The sequence below is a fragment of the Pseudopipra pipra genome, chromosome 7 (assembly GCF_036250125.1).
Source record: "Pseudopipra pipra isolate bDixPip1 chromosome 7, bDixPip1.hap1, whole genome shotgun sequence".
NCBI classification, from domain to species: Eukaryota; Metazoa; Chordata; class Aves; order Passeriformes; family Pipridae; genus Pseudopipra; species Pseudopipra pipra.
The window spans coordinates 35,245,239-35,265,891 of NC_087555.1; the positions used below are offsets into that span (position 1 = coordinate 35,245,239).

Sequence of the window (20,653 nt, forward strand, 5' to 3'; positions counted from 1 at the left end):
CACTATGTCAAGCACACAGGTATTTAGGAACATTGAACCATATTTGCTTCAAGTTTACCTGAAATTGTAGTCTAGGGTTTACTAATGTTCTTGTTTTATTATCCTGACTACCTCAAGACAACCAGAATTTATCTAGCTTGATAATGTACACTAAACAATAAGATAATTAAAAAAATATATAACAGCACGACTACCTTGAGGATGAGCTCTACACACAGGGACACACACCTGAGCACTGATTTATAACACTTATTATTTAACCACATGAACACTGAGTGAACTCTATTCATTTTTATGTGCTCACAAAGCAGCAGAAAAGAAAAGCAATTTTAGGTGTGCTGAAAATCTAGACTGAGATTATTGTCTAGGATCCTGTTTCAGAGGCATATCTTAGTAAATTTAGCCCTTAAAACAAAAATGAATTTGGCATAGGAATTCTAAGTCAACTCTATATTCAAAACTAGCACTTACTTTCCTAACGCCAGTTTCTCCACTCTTCCCGACAGGATCATCTGCTGCTTTCCCCTTTCCCAAAAAGCACTTCTTTTAACTCTACACCAGAACGTAACACAAGATAATAGCAATTAAAAACCAAATCGAGAATCAATCTCCAGTTCATCTCTTCTAGTTGTAGAACTCTAAATGTAGTTATATCAGGATACTTACAAAAACTGATGTAGAAAACTCAAACATTTTACTGAAGCATTAAATCTCTTTTTTTTTTGATTTAAGAAATGAATATATGTAGACCACTTCCTCAAAAAAGATCAACTGTAATGTCTTTTTTCATTTGCATTATGGAATGCTGACACAATTTCAGCCTCCTCTGTCCTATTTCATTATCCTCAGTTTTTAACAACATATGCTTTGTCAGCACTCTTCATTTATAGCATATTGCTCTGTTCTCTACGACTGCTCTATCTTGCTAAAAATAAAATTGGGAATTTGTCTTGCTTAACTCGGCTATGGGGCTTGTTCTGTCTATCTCCCTTTCTTTCTCACCTTCTAAAAATCCACTTACTGTCATTTCTGTCTTGAAGCCTCACAAATAATACATATACCAGTAAGGTATATATTGCTTTTCTTGACAGTTGCTGATTCCTCAGCTTGATAGAGATTTTCCCTGATCTTACAGACAATACTAGCACAGCCAAAATTTATCCACCCTTCTGTTTGTGCATGGAATTTTATAAGACATCTTTAGCTATCAGAAATTCCCACTTCATTACCATTAAGACAGAAATGTGATGAGAGAGAGTTGCATATTTACTCAAAGGGCACCCCGTGGAAACTTTTGCTGGAATAAGCTTTGATTTCCTAACCCAGCAAATATCTAGAAGTTCAAGCTAAAAAACATTTTGAATTTTCCACTAATTAGAAATTCAGCCAAACATACATCTATGGTTTTAGCCTTTAGCTGTTTTCTATCAAATAACTGCTCCCCATGAAAAAAAGCAAAGTCAAGCTTTGACTTTCACTTCTACAATTTGGACAAATGATGATCTTTCGGTTTGTTCCAGTTTTCCATTAAAGAGAAGTCATGTAGACTTTTCATCTTTCATGGAAAGAAGTATTTTATGAATATTGTTTCAATTGTCAAGACATGCCCTGGCCTGTGGACAGAGTTGGGAGACTTTTTGACAGTATTTATACATGAACAAAATTCAGAGGTATTATTTTTCCATTCCTACCTGACACATCTTGTGTACACATACAAGGGGATAGCACTAAGAACTCATATTTAATTCATTTCCATCAAAATAACAGCCTGAAAGATTTATAAATTCCTAGGTAGGATCTTTCTTTCTGAAAGTGTGACTTTATTCAAGGCAGGGTTTTTTTTCCACGCTGTTTCCTTCCACACAAGAAATTCTAGCTGCTCTGAATCTGATCCATCATTATCCTCATTAACCACATCCTCAAACCCTGTGACATCTGAAAATTTTATGAATACTTACTTTATATTTATTATGTGTGATAAAAAGTGTTATTAAATAGCACAGAAAAAAGAACCTCAAAACATAATTACTCTGTGGTGCCAAAACTGTTTTACAGAATTGTTTTAAAATATTACCAGTTGTTTTTTTGTAAATCTACTGCACTGTGTTGTTTTGCTACTGTTCTTGAGGCATCACGTGCTACAGATACTTTTTCCAAGGCATATGACTAATGTCAGCATCTTTGTTTTATCAATCAAACTCGTAATCTCATAAAAAACAATATCAAGGTAGCTTGATAGGATCTATTTTCCCTCAGCCAATGCTGTTAGGCATTAATTACATTACATTCCTTAAATTTTTATTAACCAAGCCTTGCATCAACCACTGCATTATTTTGCTCTGGATCGATACCAGGCTAACAGGCCTGCAATCACCAGGACCAGCATTTACTCTTTTTAAATATCATCATATTAAATGTTATCCCTCTGTCTGGCATCTGTACCTTCCCCAGATGAATTATTTTAGTTATTACAAAGAAGAGTCCTATACAAACAACAGAAATACCATTGCTGGAGTAACTTTCATTTGACATTTTTGGTATAAAACTCTAGAATATGTTTTCAAGAAGCCTCAGGCACCAAAATCCATAAAAATGGATACATCCAATATCCAAACATTATGGGTACCCAGAGCTCTTCTTACAGAGCAGGCACAAAAATGAGGTCCAAAAATGTTCAAGTTTATGGCCAAGACCCACCAGTGCAAGATGACATTCAGCTCTTTCACTTGTCAGGCTCTTCATGTAGATGAGCTCTGATTATTTCAGGAAAAAGAGGAAAAAAGGTGTCCCCCTGCCCTCTACTGCCTACCCTGCTGACAAAACATTCCCCATGGGACATCCCAGGCCCAGTCCATATCCTCCTCCAGCTATTTAATCCCTATTTCACACTTCCTTGGAGGGTTCCCAGCTGTTCTGTTATTGGGTATTGTGCAACTCCACCCATTTTTGCTATCACATTTTCTATGGATTACATAGGTAGAAACTATTGATTAAACACAGTATATAGAAGTTTATTGATTTAAAACATCCAGAATGAAATTCTTCTTAAATTTCTTCAACTATGTTTTCATAGCTACATTCATATATATATTATATATACATTACTATATATATAATATATATTATATATAATATATAGATAATATATATATTCATGTATTTGTATATTCATACACAAACACACATATATTTTTATATTTAAAAATAAAGATCACAGTGAATTAAAAATTGACATCCCTATAGAACAGGAGGTGCATTGGAAGATCTGAAACAAATGAAATGTCACTTCACTTTCCTTCTGTTTCTTCTAGATGTTATACTGCACTGCGTTATGTAGAAAAGGCACTCATTTATCATCTTAAAAAATAGGTGTGACAGTATAGATTTAGCTTAGTTTATACTTCTAGATAAAAGAATCAAAATTATGAAGCAAAAATGAAATGTTGTGGATGTCAAGATGAAAAGTTTTGACACTATCAGAAAAAAAAATGAGGAGCTTATGTAAACTGACTGTAAGTGAAGACAACAGTGATACAGCTGGGAGCTAACAAAAAGTTTAGACCTTGTAAAAGTTCATATTCTGGTCAAAAATGGATAGAAAATTGGTGTAACTGTATTAATATATCTTCTAATTTTTTTAATCCCAAAATACTAATTTCTGAGAAGTAAACTATCTTCCAGAAAGTAAAGAGTATTTTGAATCAGTGTAAATTATTTACCTGGTTTTCCCTAAAATGTTCATATCAGAGACATAACTATAATAGTTATTAGTCAATTTTTCAAAATATGGAATATTTTGCTTAAGACATCCAACTTTATAGTGCCCAGCAGATTTCCTTTTTTGTTTTACAAAGCTTTTGAAGCAGCAATACTAGGAAACCAAAGTACACAATACCCAGAGGAGCAGTTTCTCTTCGCTGCCTTTCACCACTGAAAGTAACCATTTTCTTAGGCACTGCTAATCTGTGCCTAAATTTTTTATTATTTCTTTTATTCACTGAAAACAGCAGCAAAGTTGTATAATAACTCTCAACCACATCAAATAATGTTCTGCCCTGACACAAAGAATGCAGCATCTTTGAAACTTGTACTTGTTTTCCAACTCTGCCTCAGAAAAATCTCAAAGAAACATCAGATGTGGTGGCAGTCTCTCTGACGTGTCCCAAAGTGAGAGAACTCTGTTCATTTCCTAAGAAATGCCCTGTAGTCTATCAAAAGGGAAATATTCGTATTGTTTCCAAACCTTTTAATCCACACAATACAACAAAGACAACGAGTTGTTTGCGTTTAAGTGAATATGTGGCACAGGAGTAATTTCAACACGTGCGAAATCTCTCCTGCCTTAGTGTGCTCAGTGCAGTGTTAAAAAGCTAAATGCTTCTCCATTTCACTCACCACCATAACAAATATATGTAAATAATGCAGAGCAAAAGATCACAATATCAAGATTCTCCACGGAAACCCAATGTTTAATAGCTTTTTCTATTAATTCTTAATGCATAATGAAATGGCTCCAGTACTTTGCTGGAGCACAGCAGCTCACCTAAATAAACTTAAAGTCATGTGCAGTATGGAATCATAGAATGGTTTAGGTTGGAAGGGACCTTAAAGCTCATCCCTTTCAAAGCCCCTGCCATGGGCAGGAACAACTTCCACTAGACCAGGTTGCTCCAAGCCCTGTCCAACCTGGCCTTGGACATTTCCAGGGATCCAGGGGCAGCCACAGCTTCTCTGGGCAACCTGTGCCAGGGCCTCCCCACTCTCACTGTGAAGAAATAGAACAATGTTCACAAATCAACTTAAGGATGACTGGCTATTTTTGACTTCTACCAAGCCACAGACAATAGTTACTAAATATTCAAGAAACTCCATCCTTCCTTCAAACCAAAATACCAGTTGAAGCCCTGTCTAGACCACATCACTCTAATTTAATTTTTTTAAAAAAGTAGAGAATTAGAATATTAGAAAGTAGGGCTGTGGAACACAGAAGAAAACCCCAACAACAAAAAATGAAACAAAAGAAGTCATCTAGTCAAGTTGTCTTCAGCCACAAAGAAATCCAGACTAGGAAAAGGGAAGAAAAAAAAGAAGAAAACTACTTATTCCAGAAATCCTTGGGAATCTCTTATCATAACCACATAAAACCAAAAGAGGTAAAAACATTTCTTCCAAAACACTGGTGTAGATAAAGTTAGTCAAGCCTACTTCTCATATATATCATTTAAATACAAAAGTCCTGTAGCTTCTAAAAGGAAACTACTCCATTACTACAACAACAGCTTAAAAGCATGCTGCTAATTACCAGTTACAACTTTAACAAGCTTAAGGAATCGATATGGCTTAAGGAAAACAGCTCAAACACAGATTAGATACGCTGCAAACCCCTCAGACTGGTCGTGTTCTGATACAACCGTTTTGTACCCTGTTCATATCAGATGGGTAGTTCCCCCTGCCAACCCTCAGTACCCTACTGCGTTTGTAATATCCATGTTAGAACATTTTCATCAGGTGGAGCCTGGTCAGGAAATTGCTGTGTTCTGTTATGGCTCAAAGCAAACAGTTGTTTGTGGATTCATTATTGCCTGGTTTTAACCAATCTAACGATTTTTTAACAGATTTTCAGAGCACAGGCTATTAAAAGGCAAGTAGTGCCAGACACGAGGTTTGAAGTTCCTGCTGTGAACACCAGATCTCTTTGAGTCCTCATCTTCATTTTTAAATGCTGGCTCATACCCTCACATTCTGAAAGCAAGATACTTCCCTATCCCACAGCAGATAATGTGCAGGAATTGCTGTCTCTGCCTGACCAACCCCTTAACCTTTTTAAAAAGTGCGGTCTGCCTTGGTCAAATTCCTCTTGGGTAAGTAAAATAACCTCTTTAAATGCTTCTTCCCTGTCAGCTGGCAAAAATAAATATCTTCTTTGTATTGCAACAATCCTCATGGCCTGTCCCAGGTAGGTTCTACACCTTGGGAAGAGCCACACTTGGGTCCTTTTCTCTTTTCTGGTGACCTATTGTCATTGTCTACAACTTCCTCATGAGGGGAAGAGGAGGGGCAGGCACTGATCTCTGCTCTGGGAGAGATCGGGGACGAGGGACAGAACCCAAGGGAATGGGCTGAAGTTGTCTCAGGGCAGGGTTAGGTCTTTTATAAGAAAAAGGTCCTTCCCCCAGAGGCTGGTTGGGCACTGAACAGGCTCCCCAGGGCAGTGGGCACAGCACCAAGGGTGACAGAGCTCCAGGAGCATTTGGATGATCCTCTCAGGCTCATGGTGTGACTCTTGGGGTGGTCCTGTGCAGGGCTAAGGGCTGGACTCGATGATCCTTGTGGGTCCCTTCCAAGTCAGCATATTCTGGGATTCTGTGACTGTAAACAGAGCAGGGCAAAACCAAAACCAGGGATGGTTAATCTGATAGATTAACTTTTCTTAGTTGCTGCGAATTTTGGAAACAAAAAAATATTAAGAGTGTAGAATTTAAGAAAAGTTTTTCTTTTACCTCCTGTGTGAGAAGGTGCTCTGGGAAATATATTCCCACTGCAAACAAGGCAAGTCTCCAAGGATTGCTGTAATTTCTTACCTCCAAAGTGACCCTGTCCCCTCGAGCACTTCCCGTGTCAACCGGTTGCCTTTGTAAGTGTATGTTCTCATCATATTCTGATTATTTGAAGGTTTGGTTTTGTGAAACTGTTCAATAAAAGAATGTGATAATTTTGACTATGCTGACTAGCCTTCCTTGAACAGGTTGAGAGGAGGCAGAGATTTAAAGAACATCTCTGCAGGGTCTCCCACTGGAGATCTGCAGAGGCAAACCTTATCTTTGTGCTTGACAGAAACACATCAGTGGTGACAATATCTCAACTGGGCATTCTGTTTTCTCAGTCTGTCCATTAAAGCCTCTACTTATTTAAAAATATTTCTATTTGCTTCCTGTCAAATAAATTGCTGCTGAGCTACGGGAATTCCAGATAGTTGTAGCTGCCCAAACCGATTCATTAGTTCTCAGAACAGTTTGGTGGAGAGCTCTAAAAATCACGTTTTCATCACACTGAGGACATCTGAGCTGTCTGAAGTAAACTATGTTCCGAGGAACAGTTCCTGAAATTAGAGTAGAGAACTAGTTGAAAATTGTTGAAAAGTCCAAATTAAATAGCTCTTTTGGTAACATGATTTTAGAAATCAGATTGCATTATAGGAAACATTTCACAGCTTGGTTTTGTGTGTTTTTGATAACTACAAAAAAAAGTTTTTAGAAGATTAAATTTTTTAAATACTGCTTTGCAAATCAGAAAGTGGGGGGGGCTTATATCCATCCATCTATCTGTCTGTCTGTCTGTCTGTCTATCTATCTATCTATCTATCTATCTATCTATCTATCTATCTATCTATCTATCTATCAATCATCTATCTATCTATCTATCTATCTATCTATCAAACTTGTGAACTTTGATACAGGTTCTGGATTTTGCAGCATTCCAAGCTGGAGGGGAGAGGGCAAAGAGTAGATAGAGAGGACCAAAAAAAACCCACCCAAATAATATTAAACACTAAGTATACTTCAGTAAAAGAAAACCACAGAAAATTAATATGACTTTTTTTCTGAATAAGCTCTGTATAGAGGAAAAGGCTGTAATTTTAAACTCCTTGCCTACTAATTAAGAACAATTATAACCAGAAACATGACTGAGATCAAGTTTTCTGCTTCCTTGTCTCAGTCACTTTTTCCTTCAGCGAAAAATTTGGAGAGTCCCACTTGCAGACTTAGTGGCAGCTCCACGTGCTGCCATTTCACCTACAATGGAGCACCAAACAATCCAAAAGAAAGTACATGCAAATTTTTGCCAGCAATTAGCGGGGTTTATGAGCTCACTCAGAATGTTATTCTGTGAATTGATGGGAAAAAAACCTGTTATTTCTTTCACGAGCAGTTGACATTTGTGAACAACAAGGCACCAGACCATCAGGTGGCTAATTTAAGCATTAACAGTCCTTGGCAGGAAAGTAAGCCAGACTGCATGCAGGCATTTATGACAGCATTTCTAAATGTAGGTTTTGGTCTGTAATCCTAAAAATGAACATTCTTTTGTGCAATATTTTGACAAATCAAGGGAAAAAATGCCAGGAAAAATCCAGCAGATAGCATGAGTCACACCTTTCCTAAGCCATTTCAGGCATCTGTTACTATGGGACCATATGGATAAAACAGAAGATGCAGGTACCTTTTCCAGTCACAAGTATTCTAAAGATAAACATATGGGTAAAAAATGGTAAAAAAACCCCAGAAACAAAATGAGACCCTGATTTCATTGTCTCTTAATACTACATACTATGCTTACAACAGCTTTTCTCTTAACACTCTTACAGTTAATTGTGATTCACTGTTGCTCTTGACACTGTGACATGCAAGTGCCAAAACCAAAAGTAAACCACTTCACTTCTAAAGTTGTGGGATTTGCTTCTGGGGTTTTTTTGGGTTGTTTTTTTGGGTTTTGTTTGTTTGTTTGGAATTTTTGTTTGTTTGTTGGGTTTTGTTTTGGTTGGTTGGTTGGTTTGATTTTTAATTGGGGGTGTTGTGTGTCCAACACTAAGCTCCTCATTCCTCACCCATCATTTAAAATTTGATTATTCTACCACAAGCTAATTATTAAACTGTTAGAAAATGGACTAGTTGGATAAATAGACCAGAATAGTATTTATTTTGCCCATATCAGAAGGTCACTGAATGATGAATTTGCAAACACCTCTGACACCATGGGTTAATGGATCATTACCTACATTTGCATAAAAAAGAGGTAATCATCTCTGTTCTTTGGTTTTATAGCAGAAGATGATTCTAAGAGCTATAACCACCAAAAAAGTAATAAAAAACCTCACACATATTAAAAGCTATAAATAACATTTGCTTACCTCATGTGTTTCTATATATGGGTTCCAAAGTGTTGGCAGGCATATAAAGAATCAAAACCTTAGAGGCAGAATAGCCCCTGCTGGTACTACATATGCCCAGCTGCACTTAGGAGACATATTCCACAATCAAAATCCCAATTTTTCAGACAGATATGTGAATCAAGGCACAAATATTGTGAGGGTTGTTTATCTTCCCCATATTGATCATATAACTGAAAAAAAATACAGTGCAGTAATTGCTTAATATTATGACTTTTGCACTTAATGCATAATATGATGCATCAGCCTAAGATTTGTAAAAGTACAGACTAGCTTTACTGTGTTTTCCCATTTCAGGTACCAGAAACATTTCAGGAACAGACTGGTAGCTATTTTTCAAGCTGTTCTCAAGGTGTGAATGAACTTGAGCAATTTACAAAACCATGAGAATTAAAAAAATAGAGCCAGGTGCAATTTTCAGGCACCTGCAGAGCTACCAAAACTAAAAAGCAAAGCCACCAAAACTAGAAAGCATAAAATAATCTGTCTTTTCAAATGAAAAATCACATACAAATATATATATGTATATATACATGTATATACACGCTTCCCATAGAATCATAGAATGATTTAGGTTGGAAGGGACCTCGAAGACCATCTCATTCCAACCTCACTGCCATGGACAGAGACATCTTCCACTGGACCAGACTGCTCAGAGCTCCACAGATACAGATATTACGGATATAGGTAAAAATCTGTAGGTCAGAATTTCAGTGCAATTCAGCTGGGCTAAACTGACTGCAGGAGGTAAACTGGAAAACAATAGCAGAAGATTTTATCACAATATTTGGAGGAATATTCAAGTCTTATAATAGGTTACCATTATGTTGGGGTTATTTAATATTAATTTTTTCTTTTAAAAATGCTGCTATTTTGAAAACTTCTTTTTTTTGTTGTTGTGAGTTCCAGCTCTTTGTCTTCCATGCATTCTTTTGGGCCTGAAGCAGGATTCTGTGCTGGTTTGGATCCAGCAGAAACACTAATAGTGTCAGATCTTTTACCTTCCTTCCCTCTTCTCTTCCTTCCATCCTGAAGGTTTTTAAATACAGTATTTCCTCTCCAACTTCCTTATCAGCAAACCATATGCAGTGCTAATCATGAAAGCTGTGTTATCACCTCCACTCTTCCAATGACAGCTCTAACAGAAATCAGCTTTAAATCAATTACAGCATCAATCAACCTCCTTGCACTCCAAATTCAACAGGACCTTGTGTTTGAAAATATCCACTGGAAAGAGGGGCTGACAATATGCAGAGCTGACTATCTTCTTTCTCTCAGTGGCAATGTCTTTTTATCATAATGATAAGCCATGACACTCAAAATAAAAGTGTTGGAAATCTGAATATCACAGCCTGAACAATGTTAGTGTCTCAGGACATTTAAAATGAAAAAAAACTCAAATCAAAGCCTAATGCTGCCTGTTTTATCTTCTGTGCTTCTTCCTGTCAGGTGAAATAAAAGCACAAATCCATAGGAATACACAAGGAGTACGAAATGCTCTTGCTTTCCCTGGGCACCTCTCACTGCCCTGCACTGAAGGTAATTGCTGTTGAGTCAGAAACTGCTGAGAAATAAGAGAAGCAGCTCCAAAAAGTAAGTGCAATTGTAGGCATAACACAGAGGTGACAGGGTCTGTCTCTGAATGTGCCCTACTGCAAGCCAGTGTCCTCTCACTTGTCCTTTCAAATCTGGGTAAAAAAAGGGGTTATTTTCCGTTAGATTTTTTTTTTTTTCTATTTCCAGTACATAAATAACACTTTCTACATTGAAGTGTATATTTACTATTTGCATCTTAAGTTCATATTTCACTGAAATTCTGGCTCTGTATTGTTTCATTAGTAAGATGTATGTATCAACAAATAATTTTGACTTGCACACCCCCTACGTGTGCCACCACACCAGTGCTAGCACCGTGCTGGCTTCACTTACAATCCAAGGACTGCTGAGAAAGTTATTAGGGCTGATCATACTTCAAATGACCAGAGGAATCTTTCAGTCAACCTTCAAAAATTGACTTAATGATCTACTACCTAGAGACTTTCATGTATGCAGCCCAATGCTAAATTTTAAGCACATGTGAAAACAAATACAGTATTTAAAAATACCCTGACATATGCAGAGAGGACTATTGTCAGCTACTTTGGTTAAGGTGGACTCAGATGTACACGAATATAAATGCAAATAATCAAAATAAATCAAGAAAGATTATGCTCCTTCCTCTTTTTGTTTACTCCAGAAGAAGTAATCAAATTCTGGTTTGAAAACTAAAGGATATTACAGAAAAATTATTTTACTAGGTACAATTAAAAAATAGCCTTATTTCCAGTTGTCAGTGAGAAATATGTGTTCTCACTAAAACAATAATTACAGATAATTTAATTATTACTTAGAATTAGTAGGGGTTTTGCCTTTGTTTCTATTTAAGGCAGTGCACGAACCTACTCTTACGGTGCTTAGAAACACTCTTCTTAGAAATAAGAAGATAGTAGTATGAAAAGAGAATTCAGTGTGACCAAATCTAATTCCCAAACTGAACTGAAGGTTTTGTAAATGTTCTCCAACATTTCATTAGAACTATTTACACATCTTTGATCTTCTTTTTTCTTTTTGGGCTGAGTTTTAAGTGTGAAAATAGAAAGAATAGAATAGTCAAATTTAGTCAAATAGTTCAGCTGAAAGGAGTCTACAACGATCATCAAGTCCAACTGCCTGACAAATTGAGGGGTGACCAAAAATTCAAGCCTATTAGGACATTGTCTGAATGCCTCAAACACTGTCAGGCATGGGGAAAACCCTCAGCAAATACTCCAGTGATGCTTCCAAGGAAGGATAACCCTCCTTCTCATAGGAATATCGAACCACGTGAATTTTCTGCTTTTGAGGAAATAATAAGAAATGGTTACTTTTCTGTTTAAAGCTCATAATCTGATGGTTACTGTGAGATTTTTCACGTGGGATAAGAAATCACATTTTGTTATATGAAATAACTTTTTTTTTCTTACTTTATATATTACTTTATAAAGAGTCCACAAACTTGAGCAGTCATTTTTTTGTTCATTTAACAATCTACACTGTTTCTTGGGAAGACTTTCTCTGTTTTTTTTACCTCTGTGTACCTGCACTGCATCTTTAGGCACAAGTTCCATCTAAGTCAGAGGCAAAGGTAAATGTCCTGTAATAAGCAGAAAGCTATGTACCTCTAAAGAGATGCACTAGAAGATCTTATAAAGGGCATTATACCCTTGGGAGAGGCATCATTTATGGTTTGTTATCCTGGCAATCTTTCCTTAGGAATAAGTAATATTTATCAATGTAGTGAATTTAGGGCAAATCAGCAAAGCACATATCTGTGTGCTTACATTTAAGGATGTGCCCAAGTCCTTTTCTACTCAGCACCAGCCACTGACCCTCATCCAGCAAAGCACTCAGATATCTCTGCATAAACCTGAAAGCACACACACATTTGAGGAACTGCATCACATATTACCACCAGTTTTGCTTAAAAGCAAGTAAATTGCCTACAAAATACTTAAATCACTGCCATGCTCGTAAAAGACTCCTCTGGCTGTTCAACTCTTCTCTCAGGAGTTAATAGTTTTGCTATATTTATTCAGAGCTCTAAAGATAGGGAAGTGCACAGAAGAAAGTAAAGTATGAGTTATTCTGTACTGATAGCAAATGTTGCAATTTTCCTCAATTTCTACAGTCCATTCCACAATGCAATCCTCACTGGAATATGGTTAAACATTTAGCAGTTCAATGCATTTGTCACTCACTCTCTTGGCTCTGCAAAACCTGAAGAGAAACAGATAGGCCATGGGTAGGATTCACTCAACTTTGTGTGTGTGTCTCTTAGAGAGATAGTTAGTTTGGACTAGGAAAAAAGACATGCTGCCCTCCACCAAAGTCACTGACATTGATTTGGTGTTATCCTATTAGTCTTAATCCTCCCAATAAGTACCAAGCTTTAAGAGAAAATACACAGAGGGGAGGAAAACAGGCACAACATGACCAGGTTGGATGAGGGTCTGAGCAACTTGGTCTACTGGAAGGTGTCCCTGTCCATGGCAGGGTGGCTGGAATGAGATAATCTTTAAGGTCCCTTCCAACCCAAAGCATTCCAGCTCATAGTTTTGAATGACAGCACAAAAATATCAGAATGACAGTTTTATAGAAAGAAATATTCAAACATTAATTGTACACACATAAATTAGATTATGCTTGGCTCAAAGATCCTTAGTTTGCAAGTATTACTGTTAATTCAAAGTACATTTACTTCCAAAGATGTTTTCTTCCATCCCTACCTAGTTTTTAATACTTGGGACCATGTCTGAATTTTTTTTCTGAAGTTGTTTCTTGGTAAACCAATGGATCCTAAAAATTAAAACGGTCTAAGGAATTTGCTTTGAAAAATTACGTCAGTAAGTTAAATAAAACAAATAAAACTGACTGCAACCACAGAATTTCCCACAGACACGACTGGGAATACAAAACTGTATTTAGTATCTGAGGTTATTGTATAGAAAGCCCTGGAGAATTCCACATTTGCAGATCAGACAGCATTTGAATGCCACTTTCTGAAAGGCAGTTGTCACCCAGAGGTTCTCTGATATTAACAGCAAATCTCTCCTGATAGTGTGTTTTGAATCAGAAGCAAGAACATGGTTATAGCATTTTGATCTTATGTTAAATATTCATGTATAGCCACAGGGGTGAATAGTAACTATTCTCCAATGAAATTACTTTTTGTATATAGGTGTCAATGTGACAGGAGTCAAAGATTAATCCCTCCCTTTGGTTGCTACAGAAGCACATGGACAGGAGAGATGAGTTCTTAAAGCTCCCAAAACAGACAGTTCAGGTTGATGGTTTCTGTTGTGCTGCCATGAACCAGAGTTAAGGTCTCAGTGCTACTGGGTGTTAAAATGTTGCATTGCTATTCCACTTCTGTCTGCTTCAGCAACTACAGTGATCTAACACCATCTACTTTTGGAACCCTTTATTGGATTTTTTTTGAGTATTGAATTAACATGATGTTAGGTAGCTTCTTAAATCTCTGCCTTCTAAGTCAAATAATTCAATCATGAAATAGGTTTTTTCCTCCCCTTCACTGTTTCATGTTATGTTTACACCAAATAAACCAGACTTTGCTGATCAACCACTAGAACAAAACTGTCTTCACCCTGTTTATCTCATATAAACTTGATGAGTTAAAGGCTGATACTATGGAAAATATTATATTTGTTTATTCTAATCCTGGATAGAGATATCTTTGCAATAAGATTATCACAAAGTACAATGATCTGAATTCTAATTAAACCCAATATTTAAGGTGTTGTTCAATAGTGACTTGCTAATCATGGCTCTGCTACCACTAGAGAGAAAGCACACTGTAACCTAAAATTCTTTATCTCTCTGTAATTAGAATATATCCTCTCCTTTGATGCCCTGGAAGAGGTGTAGCCATTATGACACTGTGGTTTGAGTCAAAACCCTGTACAAAGACTAAGGAGAAGAGCTGATCTATAGAACCTGTTCTCATAGTCTCTTTGTACTGTTTATTCTCCTCAACAAGCATTTTGACCACAACCAATGTCACTGCAACACTCAACATACCTAGAGCTGAGAAAAGAAAAAAGGTGAATGACAGTGGGCTGGTGTATGGATTAAACTTAATTTTACCCTGAGCCTTTTGGCAGGCCCTGTCACCATGTAGTGGTGAGCAGAGATCAGACACCACTGGCCAAAACACAGATCAGGGCTGGAGAGGCACAGTGTGTGCAGGAGAAAAGGGATGTCACCAGGATGGCTGATCTTGGAGCTGTCACCTAACAACTTCCGAAGAGAACAACAACCAAAGTCCCTAAAAATACCTGAGCAAGACTAAAAGGAATCTTTAAATATCTTCTGAGGTGATTTTAAACAGAATTAAATACGAGATTCTGTTCTTGGAACAGCTCATACCTCAAAGCCAACTCACTCTATTTCATGCCAAATAAAAGCTGTATGAATCACATAATAAAATGTTATGGCTGCTGGCACAATTAATTAGAGATGGAGGACAGCACAACTTTCACCTCAAGCAGAAGTGTCATTTTACAAGAAAAAAAGCTGTTAAAACACTGTATCCATTTCTAACTGATTCAGTACAGAAATTAGGAGATGCTAAGAAAATATTAATTTACAGGAAATTAGGAGAGAATGTATCACCGTAACATTCCCACTACGTGGTAATGTTGGTAAAACACCTTCTGGAGATCATACTGTGATGAAGGTGGGTCAGCACTTCGATGGCAAATCTCTTAATTTCTCTACTGCTACTTATGGCAACAAAAAAAGTGTAGCAGCATCTTCATGGACCAATTAATTCCATATACTCATTTGAGGAAAAGAAACTTCCACAGTTAATGCAGCAAGGACTGAAGTCCACCTTCATACTCTTAATTCTGAATGTTCCTTTTACACTTAGAAAAATTATACTCCTCCTAACATTTCAGGAATAAAAATGAATTCAAGAGTTATTCAGGACTGCTCAAAACTGATAACCCAATTGAAAAAGGACACGAGTGCTTCTGCAATGGAAACCTCACTGTGTATTTTATTTGTGGCTGTGTTCATGCAGGACAGTCTTCAGGTAACTTGAGCACATGAAGTCCATTCTGCACTGACCTGCACTGCACAAAAAAAGCCAGGAAACCCTCTAATAATACAGCGAAGCAACAGTTTTGAATCAGTGAGAATAAATGTAACATTTTTCAGAGAATATTTCTATTTCTAGCACAGGTAGTACCATGACTGTCTATTCAGTACACCTACACTTCCATTTACACTGAGAGTATGACTGCATAACCTGAATGGGAATCTTGCACTTCTTGCTGTAAGTTCCAAGTTCTGTTTCTCTGAAGTCCTATGGATGGTTGGTTTAGGAGAAATGTGTGAATAAGGGTACTCAGTCACAAAAAAAAACAGTTAACAGTGGTCAAAACATCCCTCCTGTTCACCAAATACGATCAGTCATTGCCATCAGAAGAGGCATGGATTTAGGATCCAAGTTTTGGCAAGTGAGGATTACCCTAATCACATCCCACCCACTCTAAACAAAATGAACAGTCACTCCAAGCAATAAATCATTGTGTGACTGCCTGGGTGACAGCCAAGATGTCAGTTCTAACCTCTGATGCCTGATTATGTCAATTAACACAAATACTCTTTTAGAAATACTTATACACACAATGCAATTCAGCAGTTTGGGGATCCAGTTTTGACAAAAGCAGACAATGATGACACGAGGGTTCATTTATAATCTCTCTGCACGTGCCAGTTCTAATTTCCAAAAATGTCCATTTAGAAAACCCAGAGGTTATAAATATCTATTTCGATTATATTTAATTACTAAACATGCCCTCAAAGTTTGTTTTGATTTGGTCCTTTTAAGGTTTCTCTAAAGACGGAACAAACTATGGAATCCAGGAAACTTTCTGCAAAAAAAGCTGTTAGTAAGTAAGACTTGTTCTAGTCTTATTTTTTTTTGTTGTTGTTATTATGGCTTGTATGGTTTGTTAGGCAAGAGTTACGCTCGACTGACTCGATGCAAATTGCAACACTCGGCAGATACAGAGTGACACACTTCTGTCTCCACCAAACCTTATTAACAACTGCAATCGACAAGGAGCTCTGTGTCTTAGAAATGAACCTTAACTAGCTTTCCTTCTGTGATGTTTACCCATAGGGAACGAGAAAAAATTTGTATTCCTGGCTAGAATTTTTCCTCCTTGCGTGCAAGAGGAACCAAAGTTTCCCCTAGGTATACATCCCTCTATGTTTATGAACAGATGTAGGAAGGAAGCATAGTTTATGGTATACTAGTTTTAAATTGACTCATTTGTGATTTCATTAAAATGCAGAATAAATTTCATATCCCCAGGCAATATTTTCCACAGAATTCTTTAGGTTAAGATTTTCTATTTCTCAGAAAAGCAAAAGAGATTTTCTGAAGGCTTGCTGATTTTATATACTATTAAAACTGCTGTTCAAAGAGAAAAGGAGAAAAGAACAAATTTTATTCTTCAATATTCTTCATTATTTCTTAAAACAGCATACATTTCATGAACCTGAGAAATCTAATCAGAAAGTTAGAGAGCCTCCCCTTGCTGAGCACCTGTGCAAAATTCACACAGAGTAAATGCCTTTGCATATGTTCCACTTTGGACTTCTCTGCCTTTTTCTGTCTTTTTGCTAAAAGTATTTATTCTGGATTAGATTAACCTGATTTTTATGCAATAAAAACTGACAGACAGAGCTGTTGGTATGAAGGTATATAGAGCAAAAAACTACAACATTGCCTCCTTCATCTCAGGAGTCTGCAAAATATTATGAAAATGAACAACAGTCCTTGAAAAGGTGATTTCATTAAGATGATGGAAATTATGTTATCAGTGACCACCACGGAACTATCACTTTATTTTTAAAAATATGGAACAGCAACATTTTCTCATTACCATTACCTTTAATGAGGCAAATACCTGCATTCTGGATAGTGGCAGGAACTCGTAGGGAAACACTGCTCTGAACTGATCACCACTTTCATACATAAGAAGGTGCCACAGGGCATTTTGCTTGCACACAGGTGCAGGATCACCAACCAACAGCCACACCTTCACACTGAAGGAAGCAGCTTCTTGTGAAATCAAAACCATGCCTTGCTTTACTTTCCTCCATGACCTTAAAATCCTGAGTGGCAGGCTGAGGGCACACACCAATGATGTTTAGCTAAGGCAGTATGGAAATGAAGAAAAGTAGTGTATGAGATGATAAACCCTTTCCCTTGCACTCAAAACCTAGAAATTTAGGTCAAAAGTGACTGTAAATAATTACAAAGCACAGCAAATCTCCTACAGAGGAACATGTGAACATTTCCTAAATTCTATGATTGACCAAAAAAAAGGCTCTATAGTTTAGCATTCTACATTCTATATAAAATTTAGTCTTACAAACTACTTTGATGATCAACAATAAACTTTGATGAATGATAAAAAGTATCAATATGCTTCTGGTTAAATATTCATTAGGGCCAGATAATTTTTATCTTTAATGGCATTTCTAATAATGCCATTCAGGTACATTAGTGACCCTATATGCCATCCTCAGACAATTTCAGAACTGAGGCTCGAGAACCTGGCACGCATGGTCTGCATCTGAGATGCCAAGATGAAAAATCATTTCAAAATTTTGTCATGGGAGATTTAGTCACAACCAATTATAGTGAGGTTTTACACAGGCAGTAAAAGATAACTCCAGACTTGTACTGCAGGTGATCAAGGGATATTATTATTTGAAAATATATCCTTTTCTACAGTTGCAACCACAGTAATTAACTGAGGTAGTGACAGGCAGATATTCTTGATGGAGCAACCAAGTCTCACAGCAGAGGGTTTGGATTCCTTCAGCTGCCAGCTTATATTGGACTCCTGCTATTAACTATTTCTGGCTAAACTCTTCCTGACTGTAGTATTCCTTATAAACTACAAAGTACCAAACTGTTGAATATATGGGAAGTGTGAACTCAGTCTAATTCAAACATCTTATTAATAGCTGGACTTTTAGTTCAGGAATTGCTCACCAAGTGTATGAATTGTCTCTCAGGCAGGAGACATTGTATAAAAGTTATCTGAATTTTCTTCTGGTCAGTAAAGCCATAGGGCAGAAATGCAATACAGTATTTATTCTACTACACTTATAGTGAAGATGTAATAGAAATGTAGGGGAAAAAACAATTAAAAATTCCTTTATTTTTCCATAGAGTTTCCACCTTACAGATCCATCATTACAGCTATTATTCTGTGAACAAAGAATGAAATCTAGTTTTGAAAGCTTAATTGAAGTTTTTGGCTTTGTGACAGAACCAGTTCAGATCTGTTTGCTTCAAATAATCTTACTGCTCCTTCAGTAGTCCTTGTATTTGAAAAACAGCAGCCACGTAAATGATGTAACAGATTCTACCACTAAAACTTACTCAGAGATTAAAGGTTTTAACACAAATGACACACTGCTTGGACTCACATACTCTTACAAAAAGTGAAGCAATTTTTGTGTAGTATTTTTCAGTAGCACAGGGTGTTTATTTATAAACTGGCTATTTGAAAATCCTGACACTTAGATTGCTGCAAACTATTCAGTAAGGACAAGAGAAACAAAGACTAAAGGATTAGGTAGGTCATGAAACTGGTTCAGAGTTCTCTCTCCAATTAATGTGATCTGCTGGGAGTCTTGAACTCCTCTAAAAATTGGAATTCAGGAAGAAACATGTAGCATGACCTAAGTACCTGTGACTGGCCTGATTTAAACTGCAAGAGCTATGGGGACAGCCAGACAAATACTTTTCTCTCCTGCATAATACAGGAAAGAAGTAATGTAAAAGAAGGCAGCATTTCCCAAGTGGCCACCAGAAGGTAAGTGCTGCAACTGAGGTTTTTATTAATTCTGTCTTAACTGCTTATCCTCTGAAAAGCCATTTCTCTCAGAAAGAGATGAACACCTCATTGCAAAGTTAGCCAGAGAGGCAAATGTAGGGACCCACTGGGAACCTGAGGCTGGAAATAGAAAGCAATGTCACTAAGCAATAAGTCCTATTTACTACATTAGGAGATTTTCCATCATTTTGGTTTTGTGCTGAAAAACTGTAAGTGCAGGAAAAAACCAGTCTCCAAAAACCTTAATTTACAAATAGCCTTATGCTCTAGCAGGGGTGGGGGGGAAATAGATGTGTTCCACTTGATTAGGTTAGAACTGCTCTGAGAACAATATAATGGAGTAGGAAACAACTATGGGGTACAGAGAGATGCAGGGAGGGCAATATCACTCCTTGGATATCAGCTTCCAGTTTCAGCTCAAGTCCATATATTTCTTCTCATGAATAAGTACATATCTCTACTAATTTGTCTACTTAAATGAACAAATTCAGAATGGATGTTATACCAGGTATTTCAAGAGTATATAAGACTAAATTTGGCCAAAGACATCCTCTCTGTGCTTGCAAACATGGAAATTCTTGTGCAATTAATTTTTATGTATTAGTGCACTGTTCACTTACAGATCCTAAAGGGTTGATTAAAGATTTGTTGCTTTCACCAAGTTTCAGCTCTGATTAGTTACACTGAAAGTATGTGAAGACTAAATATCTATAGGCAGAATCTGTCTGTCTAATAAGCAGATTAATGCACATCAACTTTGATGAAGGATCCCATTGTACCAGTGGACCTTCCCTGGCATGACACCTCAGACTGTTCTTTATATAAAGGAAGGCTTTAGAGGAGGGTAGATATGGGAGAATCTGTTTGGCCTCTATCAACCTCAACCTTTGTGCTGCACTTGCAAGACAAGAAAGAAGTGCTGGCTCAGTTTTTCCAGTCTTTCCAGTCCAGAGACGACACCTGTGTGGTGGTGATGGAAGAATGGGGAACAAAAAGCAAAGAGGGGGGAAAATAACACTGCATAATTGCATGGGTGTATGGAAAATGCTATGTGGAAAAACCAAAGAACCTTTAAAGAAAGTAAGCTCTAAAGTGTAGCAAAATATCTAGTAAATATGTGTGAATTTTTGGATGTCTCTACCTTGGCCAAATATGGACAGGAAGAATAAACATATTGCTGTGTATCATGGGATGTAGCAAGAATAGAATATGTGTACTCTCAAAAACTTTTTTTAAT

The 20,653-nt window shown here is 37.0% G+C and overlaps 1 protein-coding gene across 8 annotated transcripts in view; it reads right to left on the reverse strand.

Moving 5' to 3' along the window:
• LRP1B (LDL receptor related protein 1B) overlaps positions 1–20,653 on the reverse strand; it is a 675,294-nt gene that overhangs the window by 437,625 nt on the left and 217,016 nt on the right. The window lies entirely within an intron of this gene.